The following is a 17,668-nucleotide window of genomic DNA, read 5'->3' as shown; positions in this document are numbered from 1 at the left end:
CATGGATGCATGGGTGAATGGGTGGGAAGGTGTTTAAGTGAGTGGGTGGGATAGAGGAAAGAATTGAACCTTTTCTGTTTCATAATGCAAGTTTTTAATGCCCATTTTAGAGCTGAAATAACTGAGGGTCAGAGGAGCTAAATGAGTTGCCAAAGTTCTCACTGTAAGACAGTGGCAGAGCTAGGACCTAACCCTGTGTTTCCCAATGCCACTAGGATTTTTTTTAAGTGCCTGCCTTGTTATCTACAGACAGCCTCATGTGGATTTGGATGAGCTGCCTACAAAAATAGTTGGCTAAAAGGATACCCATTTTTTTCATCTAGTAAATTTATCAACCGTTGTAGCAGAAGTCTAAGAATTCTAAGGTGGCCCCCATGATTACTGACCCCTGTTGTCTACTCACTTCTCTCAGTTATTCAATCAAATACTGATCTGGGTATTGCTGTTGAGGGGACTTTGCTGATGTACTTAAGGTCCTCCATCAGTGGGCCAGACCTAATCGCATGAGCCCTTTCAAAGTAAGGGTTTTCTCTAGCTGGTGATAGAAGGGAAAGTTATAGAGATGTGCTCTGGTGGCCTGAAAGTAAGCAGAACTCCAGGCTATGACCTGCCTGTAAGGGTCACATGGCAGGGAGCTGAGGGCAGCCCTAGCTGTCCATCAGCTGAAAGCAGGACATCAGTCCTTCCACTTCAGGGAAATAAATTGGGCCAGCAACCAGCAAGCCTGAAAGACAACCCTGAGCTGCAGGTGTGAACCAAAGTAGTGTTCCGCTGAACAGAGTGAACCCCTGAACAGAAAATCCAGCCATGTTGTACATGAACTGTGACTTAGAGACGCTGTGAGATAATAAATTTGTGTTTAAGCTGCTAAGTTTGTGATATTTGCTAGGCAGCGATGGGAAGCTGGTACATAGCCTGTTGTGTGCCCAGTCAATGTGCTCTAACTGGGAATTTGAGGCTGACATAGTCTGGTGTGGGAGACAGACAAGAAATAAATGATTATAGACCATGATGGGTCCCTTAAAAGAAATCAATGGAATGATATGAAATAAGTCAAATGGAGGGGAAGCCATGCTTCAGGTTAGATGGTTCAAAAAGACCCCTCTGAGCTGAAAAGGATAAAAGAAGACAGCCACACGGAGAGCATGGAAAAGCGATCCAGACAGAGGGAATGGCACCTGCAAAGCCCATAGGTGGGAGAGAGACTGCCACATTTTCAGAGCCCACAGGAAGTTAAATGGGGTTGGGGAGTGGCAAGAAAATAGGAGCATGGCTTGGGGTGGTTGTGAAGAATTAGGCAGGAACTGTCACGTAGGGCTTTGTAGATTACTGTCTGTGCCATGAGTGACACCAGTGAGCTTTCAATAAAGAGAGAGGCAATCTGATATTTTTGGAAACTCTTTGGCCACACTGGGGTGAGAGGCTTGGGTATGAGTAAGAGTGGCTACCATTTGGGAGGCTGTTGCCATACAGTTAGACAAGGCATGATGGCGGCATGACTATGGTGGCTGGACGGGGACAAAAGTGGAGGGACTTGAGTTCTGTTTGGACTTGCTGATGAGTTGGATGTTGGGCTGAATTGAAGATGCAGCTCAGGTTTCTGGCTTGGACAATATGAAGCTTGGCAATGCTGCTCGCTGAGGTGGGGGTCATATGGGAAGAAGAGATCGAGGAGTAAGATCAAAAGTTAAACTTGGGCTGTGCTGAATGCGGCCTCCCTGTGAGACCTTTGAGCAGAGGTCTTAAGTGGACATTTGGACAGATAAGGCTGTGAGCAGAGGAGGATCCCAGGTTTATAGAGGTCAGGACTTGAAGAATGGCTGAACAGCCCAGTCTTCACACAGCAAGGATTTGAAGATCCAGCACCCGGATCTCTAGTGTTGTCATCCTTCCTGGTCTCTCCCTGCTCCCGTGCTGGAGCCCTGGGTGCAATCGCAGATGAAAGTGGAAGGTTCAGAAAGGAGTGGCTCCGACGTGAAGCCAATACCCCAGCAAGTTACTCATTGTTCTGGGCTAGTAGTGAGGTGCATTAAACACCAAATTATATAAAGCTGGAATTGCAGTCTAATATTGTTAAAGGGCCTGAGGGAGCTGGAGAAGAATGAGCATGAACACAGAATTGTCTCTAGGATTATCAAGCCCCTGATTAAAAGCACCTCCCGGTATCAAATGGCCCCGAGGAAGAATGGGGAATGCCTCTGAATCCTAATGGGGTCTTGTAGCTCTGGGAGGAAGCTGGACCAGCCTGTGGCTTCCTCTCCAGGGCCACTCTGTGCAGGAGGAGTGTGTGTGGACACGGGGATTCTGAGCACTGGGCACAGGACTTATGTCAGCCACCTAAGAGGTTCTAAGTCACACATAAGGGGCTGACACTAGCTTCTCCAGCTTTGCCTTGGAGGGGCTCTTCTCCCAGAAGCAGCCCCTAAAACGTGGATTCAGCTGCAGGTAGTTCCTCTAGGAAGTTCAAGCGGTATCTGCAGGGTAGGGAATAAGACGAGGAAAGGATTGGGTTAGTAAGAGTAGTTAGGCACCACTGGGGGCAGGTGGCACTTAAGCACACAGGAAACTCTGGTAACAGGTGGAAAGCACATGCCTTGGTTTATCCCTGCTGAGCGGCGAGGGAACTAGGGTATTTATAGACCAATTCCCTTTAGTTGCTGGTTGAGGACTGCTTGCAGAGAATGTTAATTTCCTACACCTCAGTCCTCCAGCTGCTGGGGAGAGCAGCCTTTTGGGGGTTTTGAATAAAGTCTGAGGACAAAGTCCTGGAAATTAGGTGTAGTGATGGGGGGAGCACTTTGAAGGGAGGAAATTCCCAGGATATGGGTGGAGCATCAATTGCACCTGCTGCAGTGCCATGGAGTATACATTTTGGGTGATTTTAAAACCTGAACTTGTTCAAAGTACACTGTAAACATCTATAGAATTGTCACAATGAAACTACCTTATACTGTTAATGTATGATGATTATAAATAGTTAAAAACCCCTGCATTTCTAAAAGTCTGGTAACATCTATTCTCTCTGTATAAATGTAATTAGGCCAGCTGCAAGGCATGCTGGAGCTTCTGCAGCAGGCTGTGGTTGTCGCCCAAGTCAAGTAAGACCAGGGTGGGGGCATCACCTGTCCACAGTGATGGGGCTGCAGTAGTCTGTATCTCTGGCCAACTGAGGGACAGAGGCCTGTAGGAAGCTGTGGCTTAGGGTTACATGGACTTGGATCAGAGATCCAAGGTCCTAGCAACTCTGAAGCACAATCCCAAGTTGACAGGTTTCAAGAACAAGGATAAGATTCAGCCTCTGGAAAAAACTGGCAAATTCTATTAGGGCTCAGGCCCTAGCCAGAAAGGGTCACAGGTCAGTTTCCAGGATGGGAACCAGATAAAACCCACCTCGTAAGGTCTAAGTACACTTTGGGGAGGTGGGAAGAAAGCTGAAGTCTTGGCTGGCCCCAGTGTTAAGGGACTTCCTTGGCACCCAATGTACCAGGCTGGCCTGCTTGGCATAACAGATGCTCCTGGCTCCCCTCTACCTCTGGGCTCCTTTACCTACCAGTCCATCTGTCCCCCAGGTGCTCTGAGTGTTGGTGGCCAGAAGCACAAGGCTGTAGACATCTCCTTGACATTGCCACTGCAGAGCGGCCTCACCCCAAATGCCTGGGAGTTTATGGCCTTGACCTTGCTGTGGTCCATAGCCAGTACCTGATTAGTGAGGTGTCTAGAAGCCCTTACCTTGCCTCAGATGGGAGACCTGAGATGCCATTTGTATCCTGGAGCTCCCTGCGGAGTCAGACTGAGGCTGGCTTTGAGCTGAGCCCAGACGTTCACTCAGCCTCTTCCCGCCCCACCCTGCCTCTCCCTCCCTGGCAGGAATTACCCATGGGGCCATCTCAGTCAACCTTAGGATCCCCATCCTGGAACCACTTTGAGAGAGCCTGTCCCAGTGTGTCCATGTGTGAGCAGTACCAGGCCAAATGGTTAAGAGGATGCGTCATACAGGGCAACCCGCCTTGCTAGTTTGCTCAGGATTGTGGGACTCTCAGTGTTAAATGGTGTTCTAAGAAAACCAGGATGGAGAGTCACCCTGTATGTCAGTGTCTCAGTTAGAGTGGATGAGTTCTTGGGTGAACCTAGAGCCATGCCAGAGTCACTGGGGGCTAATGAAACACAGAAACCTATCACCCATGACAATGAACTGAGCAAGGGCTGATTTCTACCAGGGCAGATCATTCCCTGTGGATTTTAAAAGAGGGAACATGACAGTAGGATAAGGAAAAGAAGATGAAGTAAAAGAGAGTTGGTGAAGAGACATTAGCAACACAAATTGGGATGAAAGGAACTGAGGGAAAGAAGTGAAGCCTCTTGGACCTAACTAAGGACAGGCTATGCCACTAGCAGATATTGCAGAGCAGAGCCAGGACTCAGCGTAGAAGCAAGCAGCTGTGGAGAGTACCGGGTGGATAACTCTTGTTTGTGTTGGGGACAGCTGGAGAGGTGTCATCTCTGTGGTGGCCAGCAGCCTGAGCTAAATAAGGGTCACAGGCCTGAACTCCTGAAGTATCAAATTATGCTGCATTTCTGGAGCAATGGTAACACAGGAGGCAGGGCCACCGGCTCTGGGCCATAAAATTAGCAAATGCAATAGTTTATTGGAGATTCTGGATATGGGAAACTGCCTGTTGTTGTGCACATTATCTCAGCAGAGTAGAGGGAGCAAAGTTACGTGCATGTCATTGAAAACTGTGGGGATGAGACATCTTGAAAAAGTTTTAGCAAAGCAAAGGGTATTAAATAGAAATTAATTATACAGTGCCCATGATTGCTCACTTAAGATATGTAAAAATGCCACTGATGGTCTCTATTTCATTTGCTGCCTTAATTATTTGAATATAATGAATATAAAAATGTGAATTAAGGCTTTCCTAGGTTCATTTCTGCTTCTGAACTCACTTCTCTGTTCTTCTGTTTTCTTTACCATCAGGTGACAAGGTCCTGGCAGGAAGCAGATGGCACTCTCAAACTGGGTCACTTGAGCAGAGTTTATTTAATAGAGACAATGTACAGAGGTGTGAGCAGGGTGTGGGGAGCTGCAAGGGACAGGGCAAGACCTGGGTGCTGGAATTTCAGGGATTCCTCCTACCCCAGACTCAAAGAGGCAGAGGACACAGGGGAACAGACCCAGGAGGAGGGAGTCTCTGACTGGTGCCCACCTTCTGGGTCTATGGAGGGGAAGTACCAGGGAAATCAGAACCCCTTCTCTGATCTCCCTAAGATAAGGAAGCCCTTTGATACCTTCCCTACAGACCAGCCTCCTGGAGCCCAGAGAGGGCAAACAAGGGTGGGGAGTGACGGAGGAGACCCTGTCCTCCATGTTGCCCCAGCAACAGTACTGTGGAACATAAGTTTAGCAATACAAGGTGGCTTAAGAGTGTAACTTTTAACTGCTCAAATGGACATAAAGATGAGTTGTGTCCTTGACAGTTTGTATTAACTATTGTTTACAGGAGGGACAGAAGTGGCCTGACAAAGAGAAGTTAGCACCCAGAACGACACAGACCAGAGACTAGACTAATATAGCAGGAGCCTCAGAACTGAGTCCACTCCCCTTAGCTTTCAGATGAAAGAGGGGAAGTGCTTTGTTCTAGCTCACACCATGATTTAGGGAAGGTGCTACAATCCAGGTCAGCATTGCCCAAAGTGCAGAGCCTAGTGACCATCTTCAGGAAGGGCTGAGGTCAGAGCTGTCTCCAGTGACAGGGGAGATTGCAGAACTGAGTGGAGGTGGGCAGTCTCACTTTGAAGGGCTTGGGACCTTGTTGAACACATAAGGTTAGTCCACAATGGGGATAGAGAGCTGCCCAGGCCTAGGCCTGTGTCCAGACTGTGCCCTGAGGTCTTTCCAGACTGTGCCCTTTAGCCAGGCCTGACTGTGTGAAGGGCAGAGCTGCCTTAGTTTTGCAGCTTTCTGAGCCTGCCCTTGGGGAGGGCCGGGGTACAGATGGCCTCTGAGGAGGTCAGACTCTGGAATGTGGGCTAGCTAGGCTGGCTCACTAGGAGGTGATGATATCTTCCCCTTTAAGAGCTTGGAGAAGGGTATCTGGCTCCCTTGACCAGCCAGCAGCTGGGAGGGGTGGAACAGGAGCCAGACAATTGACTGCCTTGTAGTCCCCTCCTTAACGTGGAGTGAGGTCTGCTGGATGCATTTGGGAAAAAATGTCTTTTTCTTCCTCAGCCTGTGGTCCAGGGCATTTTTGTTAAAGACGTCTTTCTTTGACTGCATCGGGATACCCCAGTACCCTGCCAAGCGGTCAGACGTGGTGGACTTGGTGATTACGATACAGGTGTGTTTGTGGGCCATGCTGTTTTGCCCTTTTGAAGGCAGCTGGGTTCATGTATCTACCTGGAGAAGAGTTGAGGAACCCAAAGCTTTTAACTGACCAAACTCAGGGGCTCCTTTGCAGAGGCCTGCCCAGCCCAGGCATTGTACTGCTCCTTGGTTACATACACCCAGTTCTTGACTTCAGGAGCTCATAGTCAGGGCACGAGGGTGGGATCTCCAGAAGCCATGGAAACAGATTTTAACCCACTAGTAATTCTTAGCATGTTAGATAAGTGCTAGAATGTAGCACAGTGAGACCTCCTAACCCATGCTTAGGAAGTGGCCTAGGCGTTTACAAAGCATGGGGGGATGACCTCTTCTCATGTATGCAGGGAATACTGAACAGGGGGAGTAGGAGTCACAGTTGGAGACCCAAGGAGATGGTAGCTCTCAGAAGGAAAGAGTTTAATTCCATGGAGCTATTCCTCTTCCATCGGAAGCATCTCCTTTCAGAGTCTTCTCCAAATAGGTCTTGGGCTGTCTATAATCTGTAAATTGAGGGGAACATTCCTTTAAGGCACATGGTAGTAGATACTTTAACATAGGATTCTCTGTATTCTTTTTTGTATATTTTCTCTAGCTAGCTAGATTGTAACCTCCTCAGGGAAAGAACTATATCTCAGATGCAATGTCTTCCATATGGCATTCAGGTCATGCTTGTTCAAGGAGTGAATGGCTGAGGGTGGAGCATCTACTCCTCTCATATGACAAGCAATTGGATTCTCCACTGTGGTTGGCAGCTCTTTAATGCATGCTACTCATATTCCTAGGGGACTTGATCCCTTTGCCTTTAGCTGTGTAAACCTCTGTTTGGACATGTCCCTTTTTCTACCCTTAAGTTTATTAAGTTCGGTGGCCAAAAAAGCTATGCGTTCCCCTTGTCCTGCAGTGTTTTTGGATTGTGTCTGCAATAATAGCAGTCATGGAAAAATCTCCTCTCCTGTCCCATAAATCATCTTGCAGCATTGGCTGGCTACATAAGGCAGCTGACTTTGAGAAAGCTCTGCAGTGCTATTTCTGAATAATAATAAATGGAGCTAAAGCCCAGTAGCCTTTGCTATTTGTCTCTGGTTCTGCAGAGCAGAGATGTGTGTGCTGAAGGGGCTCCTACTGTGTCCTAGCAGTGGCAAAGCACTCAAGGGAAGGTGGCCTTCCTAATGGTCTCCTCATCCCTGAAGTTGCCTGGTCATTTTCCTCCAACAATAGACTGCTAATCTGAGTGGAGAATGCTTTCAACTCTTCAGCCCCAGTCCTTGATTTGGGGATACAAACGTGGGTGACTATTGATGAATGCCACCCATAAAGCCCCCCCTGCATCACAGCCAGCCCTATGCCATCCTTCCTTACTCCTCCCCTGTACCGTCTTTGATTTGAACACCTCGCCTCATCTCATTACACGTAGAGAATTCCAGTTTGTTTCAAGTGTTTGAGAACGGCATCCGTGTAGACTCAGCGGTTTGGCACTAAGCTTGCTTTGTTTCCCCTGACTCTGACTAGATTCTTTCTCCCTTGTGCTCAGAGGCTGTCCTAGCTAAGTGCTCCTCCCAGTCCAACCAGCCCCGGGACCCTCACCTCAGCACAGACCCCCCCATGGGCAATATTCCTCCTGGGCTTACCCCCAGCCAAGCATCTTAGACCCACACCTCTGGGGACAAGGCTTTGGGCCTCTCTAAAAGGCAACGATGGGACACCTGCTGGCCGAGGAGATAACCAGGACTATATTTGACTTTAAGAACTCCCATGTCCTTTCTGTTCTGCTGGCTTTTCTGTTAGGCGTTGCCCCCGTGTTTTCTGATTAGCATATTTGTTTTGATGGCGGTAATTCCAGAATATGACCTTGGCCACATTATTTTAGTATCCTGCCCCAGCTTTGATGACATTTTAACCCTACGGCCCTCTTGTGTTCAATTTTGCCTTCATTGCTCTGCAGTGGCAGCTGGAGCCATTCCTTCCTCTCAACACTGCTAAATTGGAATACAGATTGCAGACCATTTCTGTAAGTGACTTCGAAGGTAGACATAGGGCTGGAACTATCAGTGTTTTGTAATATCACCAGCTTAGTCCATTTTGCGTAAAAAGTTAGTCCTATGAGAGAGCGTATTTCACCGTAATTTTGTAGCTGTCCCCAGGCACCAAGGTGGAAAATCAGAAAAGGTACAATAAATGGCCCAGCCAGTCATTATGATAGGCTGGGACCTGCAGACATGGATGGCAATGATCGTTCTCCAACTTAGTGAAAGAATTTTCTCCATCAGTCTCAGCAGTCACTGACCCAGATTACTTGTTTGGTCCATTTTAGCTATTCTGTAAATAGTGACTATATTTTTAAAAGCAATGACCTAGTCATTGCTCTGATGTAATTCTTATTAAAATGACAATGTAAGCTACCCAGTTATTCACAACAGGGAGATACCCTATGGGGAAATGTTTATCCAACAGAGTCTCACTGGGACTTTCAGATCCCTCAAGGAGAAATCTCCCTGGGATGAAATACTAAATTCTGGTCTACAAGATGGTCAGTGCCCTGCTGCTCATAGTTAGACACATAGTAAATGTGCCAGGTTAGAACTAGGGCATCAGCAAGACACTGAGAAAGGCAGACACATAGGGACCCAGGCTTAGGATGATAGAGACATACATCCACTAGGTAAAAGTCATATTTCTTCCTTGCCAGATCGAACTGTTATCCATCACTACTTGATTAATCTCGACTCTTTGCTCTCAAAAGATATGAGCTTTCTTTCTTCCCTCTGATAGTTCCTTGGCATTAAAAAGACACTTGTCTAGCTTGCAGGTGAGATAAAAGGGGCCCTCAGAGGGCTCCCACTCACGGTCTGCACCTAGTGTCTCTCTCTAATTTTCCTAAAGAGAAAGCGTTCTCCTTTCCGTATTCTGTGGACCTCTGAGATTTGTCCCCCAACAAGGAGCTCTCTTGCTTCTCTGGGCTTCTCTTTGTGCTAAATCCTAAAAGCCCAGCTGTGGCTCAAGGAAGAAGAGGCCACAAGCCACAGCACCATGTACACCAGTATCCCTGCCCCCATCAGTGGGAACCCAAAGTTCTCTCACCCTCCTTGATTCCACTTGTGCCTCCCAAAGTCTGCCATTCAAATTCCCTTTGAAAAGACAGATTTAACTTCTCTCTGCTGAGGAGATAAACACATTCCTGGTTTTGTCTTATGAACAGTTTAAATTCAATTGAAACAAAACCAAATAATTTCTTTTTTTTTCTTTTATTATTCATATGTGCATACAAGGCTTGGTTCATTTCTCCCCCCTGCCCCCATCCCCTCCCTTACCACCCACTCCGCCCCTCCCTCTCCCCCGCATCCCCTCAATACCCAGCAGAAACTATTTTGCCCTTATTTCTAATTTTGTTGTAGAGAGAGTATAAGCAATAATAGGAAGGAACAAGGGGTTTTGCTGGTTGAGATAAGGATAGCTATACAGGGCATTGACTCACATTGATTTCCTCTGCATGGGTGTTACCTTCTAAGTTAATTCTTTTTGATCTAACCTTTTCTCTAGTTCCTGGTCCCCTTTTCCTATTGGCCTCGTTGCTTTTAAGGTATCTGCTTTAGTTTCTCTGTGTTAAGGGCAACAAATGCTAGCTAATGTTTTAGGTGTCTTACCTATCCTCACCCCTTCCTTGTGTGCTCTCGCTTTTATTATGTGCTCATAGTCCAATCCCCTTGTTGTGTTTGCCCTTGATCTAATGTCCACATATGAGGGAGAACATATGATTTTTGGTCTTTTGGGCCAGGCTAACCTCACTCAGAATGATGTTCTCCAATTCCATCCATTTACCAGTGAATGATAACATTTCGTTCTTCTTCATGGCTGCATAAAATTCCATTGTGTATAGATACCACATTTTCTTAATCCATTTGTCAGTGGTGGGGCATCTTGGCTGTTTCCATAACTTGGCTATTGTGAATAGTGCCGCAATAAACATGGATGTGCAGGTGCCTCTGGAGTAACAGTCTTTTGGGTATATCCCCAAGAGTGGTATTGCTGGATCAAATGAAAACCAAATAATTTCTAACGGTGATATAGGTTAGTGGTTTCTTTATGAGTCTCCTTCTTAGCTAGAAATCTAAAACAAAGGAAAGGAAGGGACGAAGAGCTGCTTCCTAGCTCCACCTTGTCCTGGCCATCCTGCACACTGCCTCGCATTGGCCAGCACAGAGTAGGTGGGAAATGAGAGAAGGCCGGAGACCATGGTCTCCCAGTCAGCATTCATGCACAAAAACATCCAATAACTGAGTCAGACTCCTTCTCATTGAGATTTCTCGAGAGAAAGTTGTCTAGGCCACATCATGTGTACTCGCCTGAGGAGAGTCCACAGCAGAGCAGCTCTGTTGCTAGTCTGCTCCCAGTGATAAGTGGACCCTGGTCTGTTCTGTCCTCTAAAACATGAGTGGGCCTGCCCTGGCCACAGGCTAGGAGGAGAGTCAGGACTGCTGAGGGCTGGATTAGGTGAGGCCAGGTGGTAATCACAGGTGGTGGAGTTGAAGGGTGTAGTGAGGGTTTAAGGCAGGGTTAGGGATGGAGAAGATGGGACCAAGGGGACATCATGGTTGAAATGAAGTCAAAGTTAGGTTAAGATTGGAGTTGAAGGGCTGGGTGTGATAGCATAAGCCTATAATCACATCTATTCAGGAGGCAGAAATCAGTAGGATTGAGGTTTAAGGCCAGCCTAGGGTGGAAAAGTTTGCAAGACCCCCATCTCTACAAACAAGCTGGGTGTGGTGGCACATGTTTGTAAATCCCAGCTATAGGGGAAGCATACATGGGAGGATCACAGTCCCAGGCCAGCTCTGGGCAAAACCACAAAACCCTTTCTGAACTGTAGCAGAAAAGGGCTGAGAGTGTGGCTCAGATGGTAGAGCTTCTGCCTACCAAGTTCAAGTCCCTGAGTTCAAACCCCAGTACTGCCAAAAAAAAAAAATTCAAGTTGAGCTAAGGGAGGGTTCCATTTGGATGAGAATTTGCTTGTGGGCAGTAGAGTTTGAGAAGAACTCAAGAACTGGAGGTGGGATCCAGGGCTTGGGTTTGGGTGGAGCCATGGTTCAGATACAACAGGACACATGACTGTCCTTGTAACAGTGAATGTTTGGCTCATTCCTCTGGGTGCTGTTTGACCCATAACTCCTTTAGGAGCAGGCCTCATGCCAGTCTTTGCACATTTTAGCTCCTGTGTCTGTCCTTCCTGCCTTCCCAAATTCCATGGGCATGCTCCTCCAAGAATAAAAGCATCTAATGTTGGATCTGGCTGATGGACCCACTTGTCCTGCTCTTCTGCAGGTAGTTGGTGAGGGCAGAGGTGGAGGCACTGACGCTGGGGTTTTTCCCCAGTGATGAATGCTGCTCCCTCTTCCAAACAGAGTTAATTGGCTCCATGTTGTGTGGGCATGAACTCCTCTTGACAGACCTTTCCAGAAGAGGACCAATCCGTGGGGAATACTCCCTTCCTGCTGCCAGGGAAGTGACCTAACTGTGGGTCAGCTGATCAGCCTCCTAGGGTCCTTGAGCACAGGCTCCTCAGAGTCGCCAGACTGCCTGGCAGTGGTTGTGAGTTTGTTCCCTGGATCCTACCAACTGCACACCACTCCCCGAGGGGACAGTGGGCAGGAGTCAGGGACAGAAATCTTCTATCCTTCAGGTGGAGATCGGGTAGAGCTGCCAGCAGCAGGGTTAAGGTCTCTCCACACTATTCATAGCACCTGGTTGGGAGGTCAGTGAGCAAGCCAGCCCTCCTCAACAGCACCTGAAAGCATCATGTCCTCCAGATATCACATTCTCCCACACCCAGCCAGGGCACACTAGTAAGCAGAATGCACAGCTTGGCTGTGAAATGACTACAGGCACAGTTCAGGGGACACGAGGTGACTATCTGCCAGACAAACTATCCTCCCCCAAAACTCTCTCCACCGTGGCAAAAGGGGAGGAGGTGGAACAGCCCTGGACTAAGATCGTGTGGAAACTTCCAGAAGGAGGAGTCCCTGAGGGAAGAAATGTGATCTGACCTCTCAAAGACAAAGGGTGACACGGGAGGGGGGGGGGTTGAAAAGCCCTGGAAATATTCAGCTTCCAGAGGGAAGACTCAGGACTCCCAGGCAGCTTCACAAATCAGCAGAGCTGACTGTGGCAGAGGTCCTTAGGCGAAAACTTGGGGGCTAATGGGTAGAAGTGACTGCCAGCTAGATTTCTTCCGGAACTTTCTCTTAGCCAGAGCCATTTAACATGAAAATGAGCAGCTTTGTTAGGTAATGGCATCGTTATATCCAGAAACAAGCAAGGAGTATGGTACGGAAGATTCACACAGCAATGAAGGCTGAGGTGAGCTGACCATCAATCACTGCCTTGGCTCCCGGGAGAGGCTCTCAGATGAATGCCTCGAATTCAGGATTACATGTTGATTACATGTTGATTACAGCATTGCCTACCTTTCTGCATACCCTGCACTGTCCATCCCATGCATCTTCGGTCTCTGTCTTGTCATTCCCCTGACACCACACTACCCTCAGGAGAGCATGGTTCTTTCTAGAAGACTATTTTTCTTTCCACTTTCTTCCCACACTCCTCTAGGGAATGCCTGGGGCAGGGAAGAGAGAAGCACCCACCTGTCCATGCTGTGCTACCTGCAAAGATAAACAAGCATCACACTATCCCTGGAGCCCACAGGGACACCTGAGGCTCCTTGTCAGACGCCAAGGGCACTACAAGGCCTTTTATTCTCCTGTCTTCCTATTTCCCTTCTGTAGTCACTATTCCTGACTGTGGCTGCCAGACATGTGTATTAGGGTGCCACACTTCAGGTTTGGAAAGGACTGGGATTCATCATTCCCCAAAGAGTTTTTAAGCTGCTGATGAAAAGGAGGAGTTAGGCCCTGAGTTGATGAGGTTTGGGGACAGAGAGCCATGCCACGGAAAAGTTAATGTCTGCAGGAGCTGTGGCTGAAGTCCTCACATACCTCAGTGCACTGAGCAGAGGCCCACGGGCACCTTCACAAAAGTCACTCATTATTTTGATTTCTATCACTGCAGAGCTCTGCTCTGTACTGTAGCGGGTCAGAGGAAGCCACCCACTGTCAGAGCCTGGTTCAATAAGATGCGAGCAGTGTAGGATTCAACACAAGCTGTCATTACGGATTAAAACATGTCTACGCCCCCAATGACAATAGCTATTTTTTTCCCTGAGAATATTAGATGTGTTACTTACATTTCATAGATGAGGGGGAAGAAATCTAATTTCACCAGGCTGGATCGTTTAAGGCAATCTATGTTCTATAAACATGCTGAAAGGTAGCATTCCCAAGGTGATAAAAGAGAAACGGTGATTCTTCTCGTGCCTTCCTCTTCACTTTCCAGCCTCTCAGCCTTCCTGTGGAGAATGCCGTGCCAGGCATCTGTGATCGTTTTGAATTCACTCAACAAGTGAACACTCATTTCATATTGTCTTGCTTTGATACTTGTCATTTCTCTAACTGGAAGGATGCTCTTACTCCTTTGGCCATCTGGCAAACGTCCGTTCATCCCTTATAGCCCAGCTGAAAAGCCCTCTCTTCCGCTGAGTAACAGTTAGTTGTTGGGAATTTCCTCAGCTATTGCGTGCCTGTATTGTAGCACTCACCGTTTAGACTGGGGCCTATTTATCTGTGGTTACAACTGTCTCCCATTCAACAGGAGACTATTCCAGACCAGGAATTATGTCTCTTCTGTGCTGTACCTTCTGTCTTTTCAGTGCTTAGAACAGTACCTGGTACATAACAGGTTTTCACTGAAAGTTGGCTGAATGCGCATTTTCTAACACATGAATAGCAGTCTGGCCTCTCTTGTTTACTGCTTTAAATGATAATATTAAATATGTAAAAGTGAAGGTTTAGATCGAAATGACAGAAACTTTGTGGTAGAGGAATACTTGTCTAGCATGCACAAGACCCTGGGTTCCATTCCAGCACCATGAACACACACAGCTAATACAGAGAGAGAAAAGAAGGAGGAAGAGGAGGAGGAAGACAAGGAGGGAGAGGAGGAGGAGGAAGAAGAGGGAGGAGGAAGAGGAGGGAGAGGAGGAGGGCCGCTGCATGCTGGAAGTACAGAATTCTTGTCCCCAATGTGTTTTGTACGTAGGATAACAAAGGGGAGCCCTGAGCAGTCTCCCTTGGCCTTTTAAAAAGCCCATGGGGGCTGGGGACAGGCAACCTGATCACACAGCACAGCACAGCACTGAACCCTATAGTGAAAGCTGAAGTCAGTGAAAGCTGAAGTCACACAGCAGCCTGATTCTTCATGAGGAATAGCGTATGTTGGGCACGTTGAGGAGGTCTGTTGTGAGTTCGTGTGTTTAATTTTTGAAAGGAGGCAATCATTCCATACTCTGAACTCACAGGCCTGGAATGTCTGAGGTACAACATGATTTCCTGATTCTCTTTTGGCTTTGCGAGGGATCAAGAAGCATCTTGCCTGTGGGCTGTTTGCAGACTTGCAGTGGGTCAGGTACAAATTCTTTTAGAGAGTTTAGCTGGCCATTTTGTGGCCTCCATGATTGAAAACCAGCCTTCCCCTCTGGCCTTGTCTCACTACTGCCCTCTTGTGTCCTGAAGCCTATGACTGCTGTTTCTGCCATTGAAGAATAAGACTGGCCCCTCCCTTTAACACCCTGACACCGGAACCCAATTCTGTTCCCAGTATGGAGAAACTTAATGCTCTTTAGATCAGTAACTCAGTGGCATATACTCATGACATGGTTCCAATAGAGAGAGACTGGCAAGCACTAGGACAAGAGAAAGATACCTGTTCCATAGCCATTCAATCAGAATCTAGTCAGAATTAGCCTCCTGGCAGCAGAGATTTTCCTGGTGACATCTAATATAAGAATGAGAAGCATATTTAAGAATGAAAATGAAGCCAGGTTCAGTGGCTCATGCCTATAATTCCAGATATTTGGAAGGTAGAGATGGGAGGATCAAGGTTTGAGACCAGCCCGAGCAAAAAGTTAACAAGACCCTCTCAATCAATAAGCCGGTATGGTGGTACATGCCTGTGATCCCAGTTACTCAGGAGACCATACGTAGGAGGATCATAGACCAAGGCCAGCCTTGGGCAAAAAATGAACCCTATCTGAAAAATATCTAAAGTGAAAAAGGGCTAGGGGCATGGCTCAAGTGGTAGAGTATTTGCCTAGCAAGTGCAAGGCCCTGAGTTCAAATCTCATTACCACCAGATAAAAAAGAAAAAAATGGTATCAAAGGTTGAAGACTGAAGACTTCCACCCAGATACTGAGCAGAGTGAGTTGAATCACCAGTCTGCTCCCAGATACCCATTATCATAGGCCTCCTCTGGAGCCCTCCTCTTTCTCCCTTCTCACTGCATCTTAAAGGAAGCAAGGCTTCTGGGATGAGTTAAAGATGATAGTGGCAAATGATTCCAACTTGTTTGTTGGATGCTGGCCTTTCAACTGAGTTCTCAATTTTCACATGTGACCAAGCCCCTGACCTTCTCCTACTGCCAGGATACCTTGCAGCTACATGTGCCTGGACCATCTTCATCATCTTTTCTCTTTCGGACACCTGCCTAAAGCACCAAAGAATTCAGGCCAAAGCACTTCTCCCCTCAACTTCTATCCCTTTCTGAATGAGTTGTCTCAAAACCAATATGTACAATTTGGCTTTTGCTTCCTGTCTCTGAATTTGAGTTTGAGGCACAGCTTCCAATTTTATTCTGTCAAATTCCATCTTGTTAAATTTGGCCCATAATTCCTTCTTGTTAAAAAATTTTTGTGTATATTACCATTCCCCCTTCTTATCAGTCACAAATATGAATGAATGTAACTTCTCTATCTTTAAGCTATCAAGAAAAAAACAAATCTAGGATGGAACTAAAGACAGAGCCTTTGGCCTGCTGCTGGAAACACTTTCCTGTTGACACTGAGCCATAAATCAATCCCTTTGGGCATAGTCATTGAATTAGTGACTATTTCACTTGATTATATGACCATCTAGCCCCAATTTTTCAAGCATCTAGTCCAGATGGTACAAACTGGTAGCTTTTTGGCAAATATTCTGTTTGGTTTGCACAATATTTTTTTAAATTATATTCACATTAATGATAAGGAGATTTCTCACTAAAGTATTCAAGTTTCTGGCTTCTCTTGAAAAATACTCAGTACCAATCAGCTGGAATTGGGTGGCAAATATCTTTTTCTATAGACTGAATGTTTAGATGCCCTTAAAATCTATACATTGAAACCTAATCCCTATTGTAATGATAGTAGGAGGAGAGAATTTCAGGAGGTGATTAGGTCATGAGGGTGGAGCCCTCATGAATGGAATTAGTGTCTTGATGAAAGGGAATTCAGAGAGTCTCTTCACCACTTCCACATGGGAGGACATAGCAAGAAGATGACCATCTGTGAACCTGGAAATAAATTCTCATCAGGCACTGCACTAAATCTGATAGCACATTGATATTGGATTTCTTAACACTTACAACTGTGAGACAAAAATTCTTGTTTTTTAGTCACCCAATCTATGGAATTATGTTACAGCAGCGGAAGAGACTAAGACATGTTTATTAAACAGAACGTGCATTCTCTGGTCCCCACTAGTCAACGGTGGGTGGAATTTAAACCCTGCTAGTGTAGCCCCATAGATACTCAATTTTATCATTTTGAGTTTGCAACCTTCCTGGGATTAGACCTCGTCTAATGATCATTGTATTAACAAATTAATTTAAACAAGTGAAAACAGTAAGTTCTTATTATACACAATTTCTGATTACCAGGAATGCAGGAGTATCTGAGCTGGGTGGTTTGAATCATGAGGTTGTATAGAGATGCTGGTTGGACCTCAACCATCTGCAGGCCAGACTGGGACTGGAGGCTTTGCATGGACCCTTTCTTATGCTGTGATAGCTGGATTTCTCTAGAGCAACTGACTCAAGAGAGAAAGACCAAGCTGCAATGTTTTTCTTATGGCCTAGCCTTAGAAGTGACACACTTTCCTTTCTATTTCTTCCATATTCTACTCATTAGGAACAAAGCACTAAACCAAGCCCACATTCAAGGGAAATGAAATCAAGCTTCATTTCTTTCTTTCTTTTTTTTTTTTTTGTTAGACAGGGTTTTGTTATGTAGCCCAAACTGGCCTTGAACTTGTGATCCTTGTGTCTCAGCCTTCCAAGTCCTGAGATTACAGGAGTGTGCTGCCATGCTAATGGCTTCAAGTTTCATTTCTTGAAGAAAGGAATATGAAAGACTTTGTGGATATATGTTAAAACCACCACAATTA

General features: G+C 46.5%; 1 protein-coding gene across 4 annotated transcripts in view; it reads left to right on the top strand.

The window, feature by feature from the left end:
* Galnt18 (polypeptide N-acetylgalactosaminyltransferase 18) overlaps positions 1 to 17,668 on the top strand; it is a 322,267-nt gene that overhangs the window by 196,634 nt on the left and 107,965 nt on the right. The gene's annotated exons all lie outside the window — the stretch shown is intronic.

This window comes from Castor canadensis, chromosome 1 (assembly GCF_047511655.1).
Source record: "Castor canadensis chromosome 1, mCasCan1.hap1v2, whole genome shotgun sequence".
Lineage (NCBI taxonomy): Eukaryota > Metazoa > Chordata > Mammalia > Rodentia > Castoridae > Castor > Castor canadensis.
The sequence above is the reverse complement of the archived record's forward strand: the minus strand, read 5'-3'. Positions and strand labels throughout refer to the sequence as shown.